The following is a 20,353-nucleotide window of genomic DNA, read 5'->3' on the forward strand; positions in this document are numbered from 1 at the left end:
TGCACTGGTTGAACTAATCTTTATGAAAGATGCTGCATATGTACTACTTTTTCACAGCTTAAGATTCCTTTTATATCAGGAATATTCCCACTTCAAAGTGCACCGGATGTAGACTCCTAAGTATTCCTAGGCACTTGTGAAATTTTTGCTCTTAGAATTCAGTCATCTTTGGCACCCCTTATGTGGCATGGTTCATATTTGTACCATTTCTGTGGATATTGGTTTTAGCAGTGTCAGTCTAAAAGCACAGGCAAACAAAACTCCTGTGGTATAGGTGATATCTTTTACTAAACCAACTGAACAGTAGCAACAAAAAAATTCTTTCTTTGCAAGTTTTTTGGGCCCAAATGTCTTTCCTCAGGCAAAGGAGAATTCAAAGACTGTAAAAGTTTTCCCAGATAGAAATGAAACTTCATCTTGCACAGAGGAGTTAAAAGGTGGTATGTTTATAACAATCCATTTTAAAAAGGTTGCTTTGTGAGTATGCAAAGGAGGCATATGCACTAGGCAGAATCAGGCTTGTTACCCAATGGTGTCTGAATGCAGGAGGATGCTGAATTTTGTTTCTATCTTGTTCAGCTGTGAAATGGCTAATTACGATATCTTCCATTTTTTCCAAGGGATATTGGTTTTAGCTGTGTTGGTTTAAAAGCTTTGGGGAAAAGGGGAGGGGGGCTCCCCCCCCCCCGGCCTTGAACAGGGGCTATAGTTAGCTCTCCAACCCCCTCCTCAACCTCTATCCTTTCTGCCCCCCCAACCCTGACTTACTTCCTCAGGGGCAACTTGCAGGATAGGGTACTGGCTGGTCCATGGTGGGGGTTGCCTGCCTGTCAGGGAGGGGCTATAGAGGGCCTAAAAAATGGTGCCAGGAGAGCAGATAGGGAAAGCACAGCCCCAGGTCTGGGGCTAGTAGCTGGGCTTTCCAAGCCCTGGGGCTGCACTGGAAACTGTATAGTAGTTCAGTTAGATTGGTCTCTTTGCACCTGATCTAAAATAGACTACCTTGGAGGTACACTTAACTTAGATCAGGTCAGCCATTTTGGTTAGGGACAGACTGTGGCGGCAAAGCGCCCCCACAGGCGAGTGAGGGGGAGAAGAGGGGACCCACAGACCCTAGACCCCGAGAGCAAGCCCCCAGGAGGGCATACATACCGGCAGAAGGGCAGCGGGAGGAAGAGTCGCAGCTGCAGCCGCGCGAGCCGCCATTACGCTGGCTCTGGCAACAGCTGTTCACTGCGCGGCGAACAGCTGAGCCAATCCCAGCGGCCGGAGCGGCCGCTGCGGGAGGATTCAAAAACGCCGACAGGACAGGGAAGGAGAGAGAGCCAGGGGGAGAGAGTACGGGTGCACGGCCTGTGCTGCAGGCTCTCGCACGGAGCGTCAAGGACCCCGCCTGCGGGTCTCAAGCAAGCAGTATAGGCAGGAGCGGGACGCCTTTCGCCAGCAGCCAGGCAAGAGGCGATCAGAGAGTGCACGCCGAGGCACTCTCTCTGCTGCGTCCTGAAGCGGCAGCCGTACAGAAAGCAGGGGAGCGCTCTGCGGACGGGAGGAAAGGGGAGAGAGCGGAGGCCCCAGGAGGGGGCTGGAACCAGGGGAAGCAACCACCAGCTCCCCCTGGTTCGGAGGAGTATTATCTTTAAGGAAGGAGGAAGGAGAAACCCCTCTTAGCAGGAGGGAGGACGACCAGAACCGGTCAGGGGCCATCATACTGGGCCTGGCAACATCTGGACAACATCGCCCAGCGGTTGGCGTGTGGATGGGGTGTACGGGAGGCGGAGCCCCGTGGATCACCGCGTCTCGTAACCGTGAGTAACACCGTCTATCGGAAGGTCCCACCCAGGATAAAGATCTCCACTGGAGACCCCTCTGAACGTAATCGATTACATCCAAGTCGTGGCAGGCGAGTTGAGGGGAGGGGCCACACCCCAATAGGTCAGACGGAGCGAGGTGCAGGCTCCACACAGACGTTCAAAATCCCTGAGCTTGAATTGATTCAGTCTTTGCAGGCTAGTCTAACGTAGCTAGGCTGAATCACTTTGTAAGTGTAAAGACATCCCAGAAATGCAGGCACATGCCTGCAGTGGTTTAGGCTAGAAGCCCAGGGGGGTGGGGGAATGCTAGAGCAGCCCTCCCTTCCCTCTCACAGGCCTAAGCTGAGGGGGGCTGGCTAGGCCCTGGCAGGATTAGGGTGGGGTTTCCCCCCCTCCTTGATATCAGAACATTTATCAGCACTTATCACCCCATCAGAAAACAAACAGCCTCTCTCATTAGTTCAATCTCTTAAACAAACAAGGAAAGAAGGGACATTATCAGCTGAGCTTTGATTAGCTCTAAAAAGCCCTAAGCAGACACTACTGTCTGCCACAGCACAGACTGTAGCCCTGTAGCCAGCATGTGGTCTGCTAGCTAATGCTGAGGTGTCTGTGTAAGGCAGAGGGGATGAGGGATCCCTGCTTAGCAGGGAGTGGGGAGGGGAAAGCAGAAATAAATCGGGCAGACTGGAACTGACAGTGAACTTCTCTTTGGTTTTGGGGATCATTGTAACTCAAAACACTTCCTGCAAAGCATTCTCAGTTACAGCAGGGAGATGCACTTCTGTCTTCACCCTAAGTTAGATTGGGTGGCCATTTTTCATATGATCTAGTTTCCCCTTAATTTCCTTGAACATCTGTATGTACCCATAGACAGCATGGCGAGGTTGCTGTGCATGCATGTTTTTCCACTTGAGTGACTGTCACTTCTTGAGTTTATTTCTAATTCTATTCGATTTTTCCCCCCCCCCCCTCCGCTTATGATTTCTGGGCAGATGCTAGACAGTGGTGTTTCCTGTAAACTTGAGGAGAGATTTCCAGAAAAGGGTCTGCAAATGGTCCAGTTTCTGAAGACCTGATGAGCCTTCTGAAAACCAAGGGCATGTACTGGAGAAATGCGAAAAGGCTGATGTGTTTCAAATAAACTGTCTTCCTTATATGGGCCATCTCCTCTCACTAACCTCCAGAGACTTTATTATGCCAACAACATATTCAGGCTTTCTGGGAGTCATGGGATATGATGAATGCATAATAAACACAGATAATTTTAAAAAAGCAGCTCCTCTAAACAGCAATCTCCAGCTTCAGTACTTGATTTTGCAAGTATAATTTACTCATTTAGTGCAAGTCGCTAGAGAATTCTCTGTTACATGTTTTCCTATTTCGCCATGTGAAATTCAAGCCCCAGATATTGCTTTATATTTTCTGATCCTCCAAATGTATTCTGCTAATGTACTGCAATCTCTTGCAATTTTGATGTCACCAATATAGGAATAGTGCAGTCATTAGCTGACAATCAGGAAATGGAAACACAGAGTGGAATTAAGACCTGCTTTGAATCTTAACTCAACAGTAAAAATACTAAAAGCTATCAAAAGCAAGATGGCAATATAATCTACTGCTATAGCTACTCTTTTTGAATATGCAACATTATCTTAACTTTCACTTATTAACATGTAATAATACCTTATCATATTTTAAGCAATTCTCTTACTTGCTCCATGAACTGCAGGTTTACATTACAAATGCACAGTTATTTCAAATCTTAGAATCTTTTTCACAATAAAAAATTACTGACTAGTTTACCTCTCCCTTTTAAATGATTTACCCACCTTCCTCTTGTCTATTGAAAATCCTTCTAAGGATCATACCATTTTGTTGGCCTCATGTTAGGCTGGTACAACTGGTTGACTGCAGTGGTAGTGCTAATCTTTTCCCCAAAAGTTTTGTAGTCTAGTGAAACCATATTTCCTCTAGATGAGCAAGAAACACATGAAAACTGTTTAGCTAACTCCCCAGTAATTCTGTGAACAAACCAGTCCAGCCGCATTGCCTCTTATGTTGCCCTGTTTATGTAGCACAAGTTTATATACAAGTTGCAATATAGAAGCAACTGAAAAGGAAGCCTTATAATGAGTAGTGTTAGGTAACCATAGTAATAGCCCCACCATAAATATATTGTTTTTGTCTCTGAACCTGTTCCTGAATGGAGTTTGTTCCATGGCAACATAATGACATAATCTCTATAGCTAGTGTGCCTTCTTTATTAGTGCCTTTTTATTGTGGTTTCTTTTAAATCAACACAAAAAATAATTCTCCATCTTGCTTGTTGAATATTATCCTATACTTCCATAACTTTAGTTTGCAGGAATTCTTTACTCATCCTTGAGTTGCTTTTTACCCCAAGGGCACAACAACAAATGTCAGTACCTTCTAGGCCCAAATGCAGAGGAACACAGGAGAGATGCTATACAAATATTTTCACTGCCCTTATCCCCATTGTTATGACCCTGTCACTTGCAGAACACTTTTTTACAAGTATTCTTACTACAGGATTTGCTTTTGTGCTGGAATAGGACATCTCTGTTTACCCAGCTCTTGTTGCTACATTGGATCTGTACGGAGAGAATCTGAAACAAGTTTATAGTAAAGTCTATAGCTTAAACCATGTATTTTTTTTTCAAATATTTTACCTAAAAAGAGAAATTACTCTTAATAGTTTATAGCAGGGGTGACCAACCTGCAGCACAGACGCCATACATGGGAAGTGCAGCATTTGTGTGAGGCACATGACAAATTGAGGAGAGGACGAGCACCACAGTGGCGTATAAGACAGGGAGCAGAAAGCAAAGCAGCAGACTGGGCAGGGAGCAGAGAGATGAGAAGTAGCTAAAAGAAGGGATTAGGAAGGGTGTGAAGCTAACTTGCGGCATGCCTGCCAGAAAGGTTGGCCCTTGCTGGCTTATAAGTACCACAGTAATCATTTATGCTTGCTTTTACGTAGCATTGTTTTGGCCTTCTATAAAATGTCCAAGAAATTAGAGACTGACTCGGCAGTGGAAAAATATCGCATTCTAAGACCGTGGATGAAAATCTCAGAACTGCAGTATGATATAGTGGCCAAAAACTAAAGAAAGTTGTCTATGAAGTATCTTCTACTTAAATAAAAAAAATAAAAAAGAATAAAAAGCATATTCAGAAGAATTTCTCTAAAAGTCAACTAATCCAATCTAGTATATAATATTTCAATTACATATTTTAGGTAAGCCTTATGTACACTACATTTTTACATTATACTACTAAAAAATTGTTGAAATTGCATATGAGATGCTTTTATTTGTACATTTATCAAACTCTGAATCCTTTCAAGTATTAGAAGTGGACATGCCATCAATGAGTGTGTGTGTGTGATGTACTTGTATGAGGATGAGGATGTTGAATTAAGCTAACTGAATATGCATAGCCATTACAAACCAGACACTTTTTTTCACCTGGGAACCGGTCTTAACTCATAGATCTAATCTTATCAAGGCAATCTAGCAACTCTGACTGGGATGGTTTTTGGGGGGGCAGTTTCCTTTTTTTGAGGCAGGAACAAGATGCCCTCAATCATCTTGACATGTACTTTGTCTACACTCGTATTAAACCATAAAAATGATATGATTATTTGTTGGGTAAGATGCTACTCAGTGAGAGTAATGGCACAAATGTGGGATCCTTTTTAGACCACTTTGATCACTAGTGACTAGGGTGATATTTTTCATTCAGTGATCTGAATGGAAAAAGGGTTATATTTGACTAAGCTTTTATTAGTCTACCTTTTAAAAGTGATACTAAAAAGAATCTTGATATTTATACTGTTGATTTCTGTTTATTCCTGAAGAAACAATTGTGTTTATTTTGTTCAGGGTCTGGACCTGATAATCTCCTAAAGTCCCTTCCAGCCCTAAACTTCTGTCAATTTATAAACTTGGCAGGTTATTCACTTCTTCCCATATGTAGGTGATAATTTAAAATCCCATTTTTTTAAGGTTCAAGTGAAAAGAGAAATAGAAGATTATGATGAAGAGCCAGTTTAGTATCAGTTGTTACATTTAAATATTAACTGTACAACACGGATTAACCAGAACATTGTAAAAGGAGAAAAAAATAAGTAAGGATATAAATGATACTCTTGAAATTAAGCAGTTAACAGCAAAAATGAATATAACTGCTGATTTTCAAAAGGGTGGGAAGTTTGAAGTCAATGCATATGAATGTAAATTGTTTGAAAGCTCCCCAGTTAAACTCCAGTGAGCGAGATCAAAACAACCTTTCTTCCTTTAATCCTCAGCCTAACCAGAAGATGAGCTGTTGTAACTCAAGGACTGCACTAAAACAAAAGCATTGCAGCATTCCCCTTGGAGCTATCTCATGAGCTTCTTGGACACTGTTGTTGTTCTTCTCTACATGTGCTGTCATGCTTGGACTACAAGAAAGCAGATGACATCCAAGGCTGGCACTACTTGATCCCCTCATAAGGAGGGATCCCAAATGCCCTGAACTGACAGCTCTTTATCAGCTCCGTACTGCCGGAACTGCATAAAGCAAATGACGTGGGGTCTAGCATTTTGTCCTACGTCTCTAAAATTATATTTATTCCTTGGATAGATGTAGGAAACAATGTCTTTTAATCATTCACATCATGAGCTGATGTGCCATAGAGTTCAAGAAATACTTTTATTACTGGGTATATGAAATATTCACTTGTCAGCAGTAGGGAGGAAGAAACTAATGTCTGTTTGCCAACAGGAGCTCTGGTGGCAGTGAAAAGTCTAAGCTATTCAAAGAGGAGGAGTAACTGAATATAAACTGAAGTAATGAACAAGACACAGGTTATCAGTCCCTCTTCTCCTTTGGAGTAAAAAGTGAAATGTCAAAAATATTAAAGAACACTTGGGTAAGCAAACTGAAAGCTGTGCCATGTAGCTCAGATGGTTTGGGCATGGTCCTCTGAAGGCCAAGGTCATGGGTTAGATCTTCATGTGGGCTGAATCTTTACCTTGAATGTCAGAGAGGTATTGAATAGGGAATTGATTACTCTAGAGGTAAGATGCATAGCACATACTTCTGCTGCTGTCGGAGACAGGATTAGAGGGACCGGTGTTTTGACCCAGTATGGAACTGTAACGGGGCCTTCCTGTAGCTGGTTAGAAGTTGGCCTGCCCACCTATTTCTGGGCTAACCACCTGCCTCTCTCTCCTGCCATGCCTTGATGGAAAATGATTAAGATATCACCCAGGCAGGAGGCTGCCCCTTTCCTCACTGCACTCTTCTTCCTTTTGGGTGTGTCCCTCCTCCAGGATGTTTGCCTACACAGAACCTGGCCTCACTTCAAGGGCCAGTCAGAACCCCAGGTCCCCGGCTCTGGGCATCTCTTGTGGTGGGCCCCCAGCTCTTTTGACCCTTCTGGTCTTGGCCCCAGCATTGACCAGTCAAGGGACCCTCAAGTCAGGCTTCTGAGCAACTAGCCCACACTCTCTTATATGGGTCCACCTTCTTGGGCCCTACTACAGAGTTACACACCTGGTTGTGGGGGCTGCAGTTATTAAGGCAGCCCGACCCACCTTTCGCTGGGATGGTTACTGGCCTGGCATTCCTTGGGGGCTGTCCTGCCACAAACAGCCCCATCAAGCTACCCATTCCTGGAAGGGTGCAGTTTCAAGTCATGCCGAGGACCAGAAGCCTCCAAACCACCCCATAAGCTCCTGCCCTTACCTCCAAGGCAAGATCCACTATACCTAGAGCAGCAGAGCTCATCAGGGAGATGTTTCTTCCCTTCTGACTGGTCACAAACTGACCCTTCCAGCACAGAGAGCTGAGCATTCAATGGCTGCCCTCATCAGGCACCTGCCCTCACCCTGACCTAACCCCTAAAGTGGCAGGCACCAACAGTGCCCTGTCACAAGCACTTATGTTTTTAGATGCAAAAGTCTCTCAGCAAATAAATCTGTCTCTATCTAGTGAGTTAATCGCGGGCTAAGACAGATTTGGGAAAAACTGCTCCCCTTACCCCTTCTTTAGATCAAGTTCTATGCCCGCAAGTGCTCTACAAATGTTTCAATCTAAGAAAGTAGAGTGTCTGAGAGACTGGAGATGGGACTATGTTTGTTTTGTATTGCTGATTGCAAATCTAGCCCTAATCAGTAACAACTAAAAGTTATTGAGTTGATAAATGGCTGTTATTGATCTGTCTGGTTTGTAGTGAACTAACTGCTATATTGTAAAAAAAAACCCCACTTTGTTCCAACTTCTTTGACACAAGACAATTTGAATAGGCAAGATGGGACAATCAGGTATTTGCTCATAGATCTAAAGTATACATATAAGACAAAACTGGCATGTCTGGACTTCTGCAATCACTTCTCTCCTATCTTATAGTTCAACAAGGGATCCATCTGACACTTTCAAGTGACGATTTAACTTTCAGAAATGTTTTTAAAAGCTGCGTTACACTTATCAAAATCATAGAAAATAGAGGTCTAGGGACCTGGAGCGTCTATCCTATTTATCTTCCCACACTAAGGCTAGATCCGCTATACCTAAACACTTCTGACAGATATTTGTCTAACATCCAAGAACCTCCAATAATAAAGATTCCACAACTATCCAAAGCAATCTATTGTAATGCTTATCTACCCTTATTGTTAGAAAAAATGTTCCTAATGTCTAACCTATGTCACCCTTTCTTCAGTTTAGGTGCATGACTCCTTATTCTATCCCAGGTGGACCTGAGAACAGATGATAACCTTGTTCTGTACAGCAGCCTTCTATATTTTCTCACCCCCATATATAATATGTATCTTTTTTAAAGAGGCATGGTGAAGGGGAAAAAATATATGTTCCTTGCAGAAGCCCAGTAGCGGTAGGTAGGGAGCTCCACCTGCTCCCAGCCTGGTGAAGTGGAGGAGGCCCACAGACCAACTTGGTGCATTAACTCCAAGGTCACATTCTGGGTCCAGACTGGTGCACTGAGTCTGGCCTTGTGCCAACTCCTAGACTACGTGATGATTCCAACCCTGAAGCATGGCTCTGGGGCTGCATGTTGGGTCTGACCCCACACGCAGGTCCCAGCTGCACGCCAATCCTGGGTGTCAGCACAATCTGGCATGCAGGGTCACATTAACCAGTTACGGCACTCCCCATAGGTTTGGAAATTTAGCAGTAGGGCAGTGGTGTCAATGTTAATTGCCATGGCTTCCAGAGCCACAGAGAGAAATGATTTTATCCCAGGACAAAGTATAATCATTCAGACATCCATGTCCAATGTCTCAGAATAAATCCTATAAAGGTTCACAGGATAAGAAGTACTAACAGTTTATTGTGTGATATCACCAAGTACATCTGAATAGCTATCCTGGGATTACAGCATTGAATCAATGGTAGAAAACTGGCGGTGCATTCACATGTTCACAAAACCCTGATCAGAAGGGTGATGTGTGTACACACCAGTCCCAGGGTATTTTAGTTTTGGGACAAACCCACAGACAAATGCAATGTCTGTTCCAAGCCTAACAAATAATAATCATCTTTAACACGTACCAAGCCAGATTTAGAATCAGTATAAGAGAGTACATCTCTGCTAATTTAAGTAGGAGTAGGAGATTTGAAGTGCTTTAGAGTTTTTCTGGGTTCTGTTTTATAGCCGTGTTGGTCTGAGACGAAAAGAAATACAAACCGATAAAACCTTTTTTTTTACAATCTTTGATTTCTCCTCAGCCTGAAGAAGGCTGCCTGAAAGCTCACAAAGAGAGATTTTTTTTTTTTTTTGCTAATTTTTAGTTGGTCTAAAAGCAAGAGTTTTATATTTCTTACAGTTGTGCTTTCCTTTGTTATGTCTTTGTGTGACAAGGTATTTAGTAGAATTGACAGATTTGTTGAATCTGAGCCATTAGTCTTAGTACCTGTGCCACCCAAACCCCTGTTTTACAGCTGGTTTGCTGTAACTATTTTGTCTGTTTTCTGTGCCATTTGGTGGAAGCTACATCTCATAACTTTAATCTGTTTCACTCGGGTTTAAGATTACAGTGGTTTAGTTTTACTATGCTGTATTTATATAGGAGGATCCAGACAAAATGGTTATATCAGTTCAACTGATGAGTTCTCCCAAGTGTTTGCACCCCCACCTCATCCCTTTTGAAACAGTCTGGTGCTTTGTATATTCACAGTCCTAGTCGTGTGACAGTTCCTTTGAAGTAGGAAAGTATTACCACACCCATTTTATGAAAGGGGAGTGCTAGGAGCTGGATCAGGGGTGGGCAAAATACGGCCTGCGGGCCAGATCTGGCCCACCAGGCACTTTCATCAGGCCCACAGCACCCCCCAACCAATTGCATCCCACCCAGCCCTTCCACCCACAAGGGTGGGAGTGAGACACCTGTGTGTACAACCCCCAACATAACCAATTGGCCCTCACTCCCTCCCTCTTGGGCAGAAGGGCTCTGCCCAGCCAGCAGCTTCTGGGTGTGGCTCCTGCTGCAGCCAAAACCTACTCACTTGGGGCAGCAGGTAGGGAAGTGGTGGGGCTGGTGGAGGGGTGTAGTTGCAGCTGTATGGAAGCAGCACAGTGTGGAGCCTGCACCCAGAGGGGCAATAGGAGTGTGGAGCTCAGCTGGGCAGGGTGTGGACAGAAGGGTGGGGGGTGTAGGGACCCCTGACACATTTCCCCCATGGCATGCAGCCCCCACTGCCTGGCAGCAGCAACAGGTGGGGGAGGTCACAGCACTCATGCCAAGTGCAGGCACCTGGTGGGGCATGGCTTTGGCCAGCACTACACAGGGGGAGGGAGCAGAGCCTGCTCTATCACTGGGACTCCATGCCACATGCCTGCAGCTCCAACACTCACGGGGGGGGGGGGGGAACCCCACATTGGAGCCTGCTGCCTCCCCCATTCCCTGCTGTGCAGGTCCCTGCACTCTGCCTCGCACTCCCCCACACTCTGCCAACTACCCAGACATCTACTGGGAGGAGTGCTCAACCAGCTTGGATCAATCACGTTCCTTCCTGACCAGCACTGAAGAACTTTTTTTGACTCAGGAGGTGTACAGGCCAATTAGAGGCAATGCAGTTCTTGACCTGGTGACCAACTTAAACATAGAGGGAAGCCTAGGTGACAGTGACCATGAAATCATTACATTCACGGTCTGTTGCAAGGCTGACAAAACAACCAACCTCAAAGTTTAGACATAAAAAATGCAAATTTTAATAAGCTCAGGTCACTAGTAGAGAATGCCCTGAGACACCAAGGACCATAAGTAAAGGGAGCACAAAAAGAATGGTCATTCCTTATGAATACAATCCTTAAAGCTCAGAAAAAATCTATTATGGAGAAAAAGTAGCAAAAGGGTCAAAAAGCCCTCTTGGCTAAGCAGGGAAGTTGCAGCCCTCCTACAGAAAAAGAAAGAGGCATACAAACAATGGAAGCTTGGGACAGCCTCTAAGGAAGACTACTTGACAATGGCCCACATTTGTAGAAACCAGATTAGGCAAGCTAAGGCAGAAACTGAACTAAAACTAGCTACAAGAATCAAGGACAACAAGAAGTCCTTCTTTAGCTACATAGGGAGTAAAAAGGAAGCTAATGGGAATGTGGGGCTGCTGCTCAATCCCTCAGGATACCTGGTCACTACGACTCAGGAAAAAATGGAATTCCTAAATGACTACTTTGCCTCAGTCTTTCACAAGACCAAGGGGAACAACATGTCAGGTAGGGCACAGAATGAGCAGGGAGGGATTGACACTGTTCCCACCATTGCCATGGAACTGGTGTACAATCAGTTAAAGAAATTAGACACATATAAATCAGCAGGGCCAGATGAACTCCCCTCAAGAGTGCTGCAAGAGTTGACCAAAGTAATTGCAGAGCCCTGGCAAAGGTCTTTCAAAAATCATGGGCCTCTGGAGAAATCCCAGAGGACTGGAAGAGGGCCAATGTTGTGCCCATCTTCAAGAAGGGGAAGTGTGAAGACCTGGGAAACTGCAGGCCAATTAGCTTAACTTCTATTCCAGGGAAAATCCCAGAAACATTCATCAAAGAGGCTATATGTGACAAACTTGCAGAAGGCATGATACTGAATGACAGCCAGCATGGCTTTGTCGTGAGTAGGTCTTGTCTGACCAACCTCATTTCTTTCTATGATCAGGTGACTCATCACCTGGATGAGAGAAAAGCTGTTGACATCATATACCTCCACTTCCAGAAAGCCTTTGACCTGGTATCCTATGAGGTACTGATCAGAAAACTGGAAGATATCGGGCTCAGCTGCAGGACCATCAAGTGGGTGTGAAACTGGTTGCAGGATAAGACACAGAGAATCGATCGGTGTCATCCTGGTGAGATGTGGGCAGTGGAGTACCCCAGAGGTCGGTACTTGGCCCAGTGCTGTTCAATATCTTCATCAACAAACTGGGTGAGGAGGTGAAAAGCCCATTGGCCAAGTTTGTGGATGATGCCCAGATATGGGGTTGTGCAGACACACCCGCAGATAGGCTGCAGATACAAGCAGACCTAGACAGGCTGGCATGTTGGGCAGAACAGGACCAGATGAGGTTCAACGTAGAGAAATGCAAAGTGCTGCATCTGGGAAGGAAGAACCCCCAGCACACCTAAAGCCTGGGCATCGCTAACCTGACCAGCACTACAAATGAAGGAATCTGGGGGTAACAATAGACCCCAGCATGAATATGATCCGGCAATACGACACAGTAGCCACTAGGGCCAATAAAACTCTGGCATGCATCAATCAATGCATCTCCAGTAAATCCAAAGAAGTTATTCTCCCGCTTTACTCAACACTGGTGTGGCTGCAGCTAGAGTATTGCATCCAGTTCTGGGCACCGCCCTTCAACAAGGATGTGCTAAAGCTCAAGAGGGTCCAGAGAAGGGTCACCCGCACGATCAGGGACTTGCATGGCAAGCCATATGAGGAGAGGCTGAGGGATCTTAGACTCTTCAGCCTAAAGAAAAGAAGGCTGAGAGGGGACTTGATTGTGGCTTACTGCTATATCAGAGGTATACATCAGGGGCTCAGTGAACACCTGTTCACCAGGGCACCCTGGGGGAAAACTAGTAACAATGACCACAAACTCCTGGAAGATAGTTTCAGGCTGAACATTAGGGAAAACTTCTTTACAACTAGTGTCCAGACTATGGAACAAGCTCCCCCCAGAGGTGGTGCAATCATGTACACTAGAGGTCTTCAAGAGAAGCCTGGACGGTCACCTGGCTGGGGTTGTCTGACCTGCTCATGCAGGGGGACTGGACCCAATGATCCTATGATTCTAGGAGTGGAGGGAGCCCTGCGCCTGCTTCCCTGTGGAGTCCAGCGTGGGGCTTCCTCCATGGGAATGCAGGAGCTGCAAACATGCAGCACAGAGCCCCTTCAACAGAAACAGCCAGTGACCCCTTCCACATCTACTTCAGGTTCATTGACTTCCCCTTCCAGGCCCTGCCAAATTTGACTCCTGCCTTACCATTCCTTCAGTTCTCTTCCTCCCAACTTAATTCTGTCAAAGGTGCTTGACGTGGTTCTCCATTCATTGTTTATCTTTGTGTTCAAGCCTTGTTCTGGACAGCCCATCATACTTGAAACTCTCTGTTTTTGCAACTCTCCATATCTTGGCCCTCTTCTCCTGTTTTGGGTTGTTCAGAAAACCCTGCAAACCTTTGTCCATTTCCACATAAGCCCCGTTCAAACAATTCAAAGCTGTAACAAAAAAATGGTGGACTTCGAAGATACAGGTCAAAATGTGCTATGCTTCTTGCCAATTCAGGCTACTTGTTGTGACTCTCCCTTCTTCCCTGTGTTTATTTGCCTGACACTTCCCACAATCAAAAGTTGTGCAAAATGTTTACAACAAAATGGAATAATGTGTTTAAGTTCTTCCTACTTTTTAGATTCATTATAGAATCTTACTTTGTTCAGATTCATGACCTGAGGCTTGGCAGGGCATCATGGTTTGTAACTAAATGTCAAATCCACCAAGTGGCAAGGATTGGATCCTTTGTAAGAAGGATCACTGAACCCTCTGTAAATTCAAGCCCATCAGGTTTCACACTGTTGTAGTTGAGCTCTACTAGTAAATAAATACTCAAGTTGACAATGCGTGTATTTTCAGGACTACAAACTGAGGGCCATTTTTGGGTGTGCATGTAAAGCTTGCTTCTGCATCCCTAAAGTCTATGGGGGCTTTGCCATTAACTTTAAATGAATGCAGGATAAGAACTTGTGCTGTTTTGATAGCTTACAGAATTGGCTTGATTTGGAGCTTGCTCTCATAGGGACTCAGCCCTTGTGCTATTTTCATGCAACATGGTTAGTGTTTAATTACCCCATATTGGAACATTGGTAGAAATCATATTTAAAATTCAGACCTAGTGCAAACAGGTGCAAGTCCTTTGACTATGAAGGAGCTGCAACCACTTAAACCAGGTCTGGAAATAGCCCGCAGTGAATAAGAGCTATTTACAGATTGAACTAAAGAATGCAGAAGGAGAAAGTCATCTTGGTATGTAAATGGTGAAATACTTTTTCATCCAAAATATTATCTTTGAGAGTCAAGTCTCAGCTTTTTATAAATCTCTGCATGCTAGCAAGGTACAGCTCTCAGGTAGACTTTCATCCTTTGGAAAGCACACTGAACAGGGCATTTTATTAAAAAAAAAAAAAGTCATACTTATTAAGATACAAATATTCACCTTTTCCACTGGGATCTATTTGAATTAAGCCTGCAAGTTTGGAGGTATTTCCCAAAGGCTCAGCTGATACGATACATGTTCTAGAATTTCTAAGTAATGAACTTTGTTTTAAAGGTTAGCTGACCTGATTTACTCATCTCTGATACTGGAATGGCACTGCTTACCGCAAGTTAAAGGATCATTTTAGAAGTGTTAAATCGGTGTTTGGCTGGAAGCATAGAAAGAGACTGAATTGAAACTTATACTCTTAAATATATAAACTTACACAATATAAATTTAGACTTTTAAATATTTTAATTTCTGCCTTATTTCCTATTCTCCCTCACCCCCTACCAAGTTCTTTCAGCCTTTCCTCATGTGTTGTGTGTTTAAATCTTTCAGTCATTTTGATTATTCTTCCAATTGAACTGACTCCGTGTGTGTGGAGGTGGGGGGGTGGGGGTGGTACCAGGGGGAGACGGTATTTTTGCCTCTAACAATACCATGGGGCTGAGCTAGAACATGTGTTTCCCCAGGAACAAGTAGCAGGGACACACCTTGTGCCCGGGGAACACCCATGCCATGCTTGCTCTGGCATGGGTGTTCCCTAGGGACAAGGTGTGCTGCTGCTACTTGTCCCGGGGATACACATGTTCCCACATGGAAGGGAGACTGGGGCCAGCAACTGCTACTTGTCCCTGGATCTCCTGGGGTGAACCCCCCCCAACCCCCGTGCTGCAAAGTAGCAGTGCAAGGAATGCCAGCATGTGCAGTGTGTGGTGCTGCAAATGGGTCTGTGGCACCACACACCGCACATCCATGCTCATCTGGATGTGTCCATGCTGTTTTTCCATTATTGCCTAATAGCCTTTTTTTGTCAAGGACAACATTATAACCCAAAGTCTACTGAAATACATGGGTATCTCACCACTGATTTTTTCAAAAGGATTTTGGATCTGTCTCAGAGAATGTAGGGGATCTCTCCCTCCAGACTTATAAGCATTTTACTCTAGTTCATTCGCTAGTTTGAAGAATAAACAACCTGCTGGTTTCTCTTTTAAATATTTCAAAGCAATAGTGCATATTTAAAAGTACAATATCTTTTTTATATGCATATCTTAGTAGGAGGATTTCCATTTGAGATGGATGGATAGGACTTGACACATTAATTACTAAGCTTGTAGTGGACCACAGTTCCCTTATGAGAGACAAAAGGGGAAAAGGAGAGGTGGAAGAAAGAAATACGAGAAGAATCATATGAAAAATGAGGTGTTAAAACAGTGATTCTGAACCAGGAAGCAGGATCAGAACTGGAGAGCCTTTCAAGGGTGTACAGGGTGCCATGGAAAGTTAGCGCTATTAGGTTTACAAACAGGATTCACAAGAAAAGCCCAGTGATTTCAAATAGGAATTCACAGGGTTAAAAACATTCAGACCTGTTGTGGTTTTCCCAAGTTCTTTGTAACAGAGTAATTTCTCTCTCTTATTTTTCTCTAAGCAAAACATGAGTGAAAATTAAGAACTGGCATCTTCCAAGGGATGCCTAATGTCTAAGGAGGTTGAGAGCCACTGTATTAAATTAACAAAATGGTTAATACAGATAAAGGGGGAAGAACTGTACAAAATTAAGTAAGAAGGAAGAAAGAATATAAAGCAAAAAGATTAAAAGCTTTCATCCTGAACCAATGAAGTTGAACATTATGCTATTTATTTCTAGTGGACTGGCCTCAGAATGGAGAATGATTGATTAAAGAATATAACAAGATTTTTTTGCTGGTACTGAGCACTTGAACATATGTAATTATTCATTGAATATCATTTCATCCAAGTAACTAACTACCTCAGTCAAAAAGGCTGGAGTCCCCTTGTGGAAAATGATGATAGAAAATTTAAGTTGTGGATTTTGGGCACTATTTCTTAGTGGAGCTGCCTGCTTGCAATAGGACCCATAACTTTGCAAACTGGGCATGTCTTTACAATTACTATATGGCCATTAAAGACCTTATACATTCCAGAAAAGAGGTAATCAATACTGTATGTGCAGCTAGTTCAGTTTTTCTTGGCATTGCAGAAGGATCTCAGAAGAATTAAAGTATATATTTTGTTAGAATGAGGGCACGCATGAGGATGTAACTAGAGGTAGAAAACAGTCCTAAAATTCTTTGTTCAATGGGAATTAAAAATGAAGTACAAAACTCTGACCTAAGCTATGACCTTTTTCAGGACCCGACTCTTTATTATGTTGTTAGAGTAAAGGCAGATTTCACAAGGCTTACCTACATTTTGCTCTGAAATATTTGTTCGTTACAAATTTTGGTTGTTGAACAAATATGACAGTTTCCTCTTTGAAAAACTGTAAAAAAAAAATGCTTGAGTGTCCATTAAACAACATTACCTCTGTCTGTAAAGCACTGAGAATGTAAGGATTTTATTAAAGCTGCCAAATCTGAACTTTCCCTGGAAAGACATAGATAAGCTCAGATCACAGATTTTTTTCAGGTAATAAATCCTTTCCAAAAGAAGGTAATGATGTGGGTGGAAAGAATAACTCTTACCTTCTTGTACCTTTTTTATTCCTCTTTCCTCCAAAATCCATCATAATAATTCCTTTGATTATAGTGACATTTATTATAAGGAAATTATTATTTTTGGTTTCTCTGCTGGTGAACACCAACAAGTTATCAGCTTGCAGGCTCCAAAAGAGTTTTCTTTATAGATTATTACGGACTGTGTACACTCTTTCACTTCTTAACACCAGCATCCTACTGTTGGATGGTTTTGCAGGTACATGGGAAGAATTATTGCTGACCCAAGGAGTCCTGATTTCTGCCTGTAATTTCTGTTTCTATCTGTGGTAACAATGCTGAATGCATCTTCCTTATTCTACTCATGAGATCCATGGGGACACAAACTGCAGTACGGAGGTCCACAGGAAATGAGGGCAAGAGATGGCAACATAGCAATCCACTGTTGCTCCTCCTCCTCCTTCCCTATGCTCTCCCACTACCTCTGCCCAGGTTTGATCCTAAATTTCATAGATTTCATAGACATTAGGGCTGGAAGGGACCTCGGAAGATCATCGAGTCCAGCCCCCTGCCCAAAGGGCAGGAAGTCAGCTGGGGTCATAGGAACCCAGCAAGATAAGCATCCAGGATGCTTATCAACCATTTAGGATGAGCGATGATCCTATCCTACATTTGATCCTAAATTTACAAAAGCAATGACTCTTGTAATCTTCCCCAGTAAAGGATGGGTTCATTACCATCAGCCTTAATACCAACAACACAACACAATATGTGAAAAGACAGTCTGGGTGGTGTGCCTTGAGATCCTCGATAAGAGACACTGAAGTATCTGTCCAGAGTTGTAACTAGCAAGTTATGCATCCTAGTGAAACCTTGATGGAGAGGGGATGGGGAAGAAGGAGTGCTACCAAGGACTGGAAGGGAAGGGGTGCTGAGCACAGAGGGAATGGGGAGCACAGTGAGAGTCTTACTTTCCCCTGAGGAAGCAAATTCCACAGCTGTTACTACTGCAGCATGGTCTGCCCACACTGGCTACTGCTGTTGTCATTGGCACAGACTCACAAAGGGGCTGCCATTCTCATGCTGCTTCTAAGTGGGTGTCTGATGCTAGTGCCCCCTTGCCCACCCCTTATTACACTCCTGTATTTGTCTGTGCATTGTGTGTGTTCATGCTGCTGTGCTGAGCCAATCAGAACTCCTCCCCTGCCCCGCCCCGCCCCCTGCAACGTCCACCTCCATGCTTGAGCCATCCATGGTATGCCAAGCAGACCTGTGGGCCACTGAAAAGAGGGACAGAGTAAAAGTCATGTTGCTATTGGCAACCAGAACAATTTCTGGTGCTTTTTTTTGAAGGATTGTGATTTCAACTAAGTAATGAAGTCAGGAAGTAGAAAAGGTCAATGCAAGATGCTTCCCATTATTGATGTCACATCTCAGATCTTAAGAGCCAAAAGAATAAAAATGAACAATATATGGATTTAACTGAGAAAGTAGAAGGTTTAAAAATTGAAAACAAAACTAGAAAATAAGGAATAAGATAATCCAAGTTTTCATACCAAGACTTTACTTGCCACACATTTTAGTAAGATAGTGGTAAGGTAAATGCAGACAAAGCGTGCAACTAGTGAGTTCATAATCATGCTAAAGCTCCAAACAAGCCTGTTGGCTTTTTACTCCTGCAATGAAATCCCTTCATGGATTGGGAGATGGATGCAGACTGAAATCCACAGGGTTTGCTCCACTTTACCAGCAAGCCCATAGAAATGTATTTTTACTTTTATGGTCATGGTTTAGTGTATGCATTTCCCAAAAGCACTAATGGAGTTCTTACCTGAAATAGTCATGCATCAAAATGAGCACACACTACAAGATGTGCTAACATTTTTCTAAACTAATTATTATTTCTATAGCATCATCAGTATACTAGGTACCTTGAAGAAAAGACACATTTCCTATCTTGGAAAGCATATAATCCATGCAGTCAAATTTAAGATTGTATTTCAAAGGCCAGCAATTGCAAACTTTGCAACTGATGAATCCTTACAAGTAATGTTAAATCAGCACCTGTGCATTGAACAGCAATATATCTTATTAATAATGTTGGTAGGCTCTGTTAAAAACATTTAAGGGTGAGGTGCCTGTAATGTGAAACTTTCCTGGTAATTATCAATCTGGCACTTTTCTCTTTTCCAATCCATAGAGGGCCATTTGTATCTGGAAATATCTTCTTCATGTCTTCATTACTAATGACTACGTCTGTTAGTGCAAATAGACTGCATCTGTACTTATTCACAACTTTACATGAAGTATTAAATTATGCAAGTTTAGTGAGAACCCAAATTGAAGCTTCTATCTATTATGGGAGCTTTGCTTTATGATAGTATTGATTTCTTTGCTAAAGAACACATGATATTCTTCAAAAGATTGTATTCTCACACCAGCGATTTAAAAATACTTAGCTTTCACAGAGGAAAGCAAGACATTCCCAGGAGTGTTGGATCATCTGATAGAAGAGCATATGGTGCTGAATTTCCTAGGCATAATAAGGCTAAATTAAAGCAGATGCAAGAATTTTAACTTAGAATTCACTTGTTTTACTAAGAAACTTCAATGTTAAATCCTACTTCTTATAATGAATATCCCTAAAAGGCTTTTAAACTAGAATTTATATCTCCTTTTCATTTTATGTAACTTTGTGCCTTTTATAGGTTTCCACTGAAAACCTCAAAAGTGTTAACAACTATATTTTATAATTATATTCTTGTGCTGTTTAGGTAAAATTCAAAGTTATTTAAGCCCATTCATAAAACCTATATTAGTTGTGGTCCTACAGCTTTTTAACATTTTTATCTAGTCCATAAGTAGCTATCTCACCAAAAGCTGTTCTCATGCTGAGACTTGCCACTTCTGGGGTTGGAGGAACAAAGTGACATGTTGGGCGTGTCTACATGTGCACTAAGGTGATTTTTCTAATGCACATTAAATTTAGTACCTCCAAAGTGATGTACTAAAGAAATGCACATTAGGCTGCCTTAATGCGCAGTAACAAATGTGCATGATTTTTAAGTGACACTTAAAGCTCAGGAGCCTAATTTGCTGCCCATTAGCATAATTGCATTTTTTTTTTACGTGATACTTTAATGCACAGTAAAATAGGCTACAGGACATGAAAGTGAATATTTAGACACACCCATTCAGCACAAGAACTGAAAATTAGAGAACATATCTGGGTCTAATGCATACTTTTTGGAGGTTTCTTGCAGACATTTTTTTCATTTTTACTTCATAAATGAAACTCATAC

The 20,353-nt window shown here is 43.0% G+C and overlaps 1 protein-coding gene across 1 annotated transcript in view; it reads right to left on the minus strand.

Moving 5' to 3' along the window:
- The window catches only part of GRIK1 (glutamate ionotropic receptor kainate type subunit 1), a 252,425-nt gene that overhangs the window by 110,769 nt on the left and 121,303 nt on the right, over nucleotides 1-20,353 (minus strand). The gene's annotated exons all lie outside the window — the stretch shown is intronic.

The sequence above is a fragment of the Alligator mississippiensis genome, chromosome 1 (assembly GCF_030867095.1).
Source record: "Alligator mississippiensis isolate rAllMis1 chromosome 1, rAllMis1, whole genome shotgun sequence".
NCBI lineage: Eukaryota > Metazoa > Chordata > Crocodylia > Alligatoridae > Alligator > Alligator mississippiensis.